The sequence below is a fragment of the Apis dorsata genome, unplaced genomic scaffold (genome assembly GCF_000469605.1).
Source record: "Apis dorsata unplaced genomic scaffold, Apis dorsata 1.3 scaffold_174, whole genome shotgun sequence".
Lineage (NCBI taxonomy): Eukaryota > Metazoa > Arthropoda > Insecta > Hymenoptera > Apidae > Apis > Apis dorsata.
In genome coordinates, this window is record NW_006263462.1 from 276,399 (window position 1) to 278,860 (window position 2,462).

The 2,462-nt window shown below is 46.6% G+C and overlaps 1 protein-coding gene across 1 annotated transcript in view; it reads right to left on the reverse strand.

The window, feature by feature from the left end:
* The window catches only part of LOC102677618 (neurogenic locus protein delta), a 57,265-nt gene that overhangs the window by 40,343 nt on the left and 14,460 nt on the right, over positions 1–2,462 (reverse strand). The window lies entirely within an intron of this gene.

Below are 2,462 nucleotides of genomic sequence, written 5' to 3' on the forward strand. Positions count from 1 at the left end.
GCGCTTCGTACACACGGAAGGATAAAATTCGTGAAACGTGTCCCCGTTTCGATGCGCAAAAGCGAGGCAGCTGCGCGTGCCAATTGCGTCACGCAATTAACAATAAATTAAACGTTCCATAGGCGGCGGGCTGCGTCACGTGCGCACCTGCCACGCATTAGAGGGGTGCATGTCCTTTGGCGAAGCGTGTCTAAAATGGCGGCACGGGGGAGGGGAGGGGGAGGGGGGAGGCGGCCTCGAGTCGACGTCACGTGTCGCGGACAGATAGAGGATACGCGACAGAGCGTTAAGAAGTTCAAACCGCGTAAGTTCAACCCTCATCCGTTGACTGTGCCACAACCCCATTTCCTCCTCCCCTCCTCTCCGCACACCCCTTTTTTCGAATTACAAGAGGAGGAAGCTATATAGTCGGTTTAGATAGGGGATGGTTAACGACCGCGCGGATATAAATCATGCGCGCGTTTCCTCGACGATGGCACGTGCACAGCTCGAAAACGACGCAGACACAGAGAGGGGGGATGGTTAATTGGACGCGAAAAATAAATAATCGATCGACGTCGCGAGAGAGAGAGAAACAGGAGAAGAGGAGCTGTTTTTAATGGAATGTCCTGTCCATCGTTCCGGGGAAACCTGTTATATATATTCTCGTTTGCATTATCCATTATGGATATTCGTGTACGTATATGTATATATGTATGTAGGTATTATACGCAGAAGTCACACGCAACACGCGATCGCGTATTGTGTAACAGAAATTACGCTTGTCTCTGGCGACACGTAACCGGCGATCTATTAATTCCTGCGCACCACGAATTCGTTAATTCGAATTAACGGGAAGGATACTTGTAATTGATCGACAGGAGTTCGATAGGAACAAGTGGAAATTTTCTGGCTAATTTTCTTACGTGATCTTTTATTATTATTGCGCAATCGAGAGAGAAAGTGTGTTTCGAAAAGATAGGAAAAGAATTAATTAATCGATCATATATCAAAATTATTGATATATAATTTTAGCGCGAATAATCATTTCGAATTCGATCAATTTCGAACGATAATTATTCCTCCTCCTACGTATGTATGTAAACGAGAAGGAACGAAACAAAGTCAGCTCGGATGAAAACGATTTCACACGTCTAAGATGGAAATCCAGGCGCGAAAGGCAGGGACGTGGGCGTCGAATCGCTCGCACGACCATAAATCCAGCAACGATACCCTCTCTCCCACCTATGGACGAGCGCGCGCGGCCCACGCCGCCGCGACACACGCATCGTAGACGACGAGCGGCGGCATATTATTGTGTAATAAGTACGTGCCGTACACGCGGTGCCCGCTACGTGTGCACGCGGTGATAATGCGACGTTTAATTATTAACGTCACACGCATGCGCACACATTCACACGCGCTCCGTATCGCGCACCGCGTGTGTACCTGACACGGTGTAGAGACAGGCCAAGAGACGGAGAAAGATACGGTGGGAGAGATGGGAGAGAAAGAGAGACGGCCGAGAGAGGCGGCTGGTATTACACACGACCTCGTTAGTCGTTGCCGCATCGTGAATAATAAATGTTTATATCCGGCCTCTCTGTCATCATCGTTCCTGTTCGCGTAAACGAGCCGACAACGCGGACGTGCCGCGAAAACACTGGGAACAATTTCATTATTCGGAGATACGCGATGACCTGCCGCGTAGCACGCTATTCACGTGATAGATCCCGTTTTCGCGTGTGTCTCCCTCTCTTTTTCACCCTAGGGTTAAACCTAGGGACCGATTTAATCTGGTTATTTATCTCGATTCCCGATAACCACCTGACGAATGGGCGACTCGTGCGCATGCCTGTTGATCGAGATATTCCCCTCGTGTGGAATCGGTGACACGGTGACGCGATAGATGGAAATTGGATAATTAAATACGAGATTGGCATGATTGAGGTGTACCGAGGGGGTTGTTTTGATTTCGATATAAATGTTTGATGAATCGGAAAGTGGAATACGGACGTTGAAATATAGATGTCCAATCCATTGATAATACGATCACAATGTACATACATTATAAACTAGTAGGTCAACGGTTCCATTGTGGAATTCTTTCGAACATTGAAATTTAAACTTTCGTTGTTATTCTGTTTACCGAAAAGGATCGTAGACAAAGTTTTTCGAATTACGAAGAGAGAGAGAGAGATATACGAAAAAAGATCGCGGCGATTTCTTTGCTCGATATATATTCCTTGGAATCACGGGGCAATTTGTCACCAGGAAAAGAACGAAAAGGTAGAAAGAGGGTCGCAGGTATGTCACATGCGTGTACACGTTAGAAAGTTCCAGCGTGAATTCCGCGGTATACCTTGGTCCTCTGTTGAACCTTCTAAAGGGAACCTTCATTCGTTCACGATGAAACGGAGATAGAACGATAATAAGAAAGAAAAAAAAAAAAAAGGAAAAGAAACGACGTGGATAAAACAAGA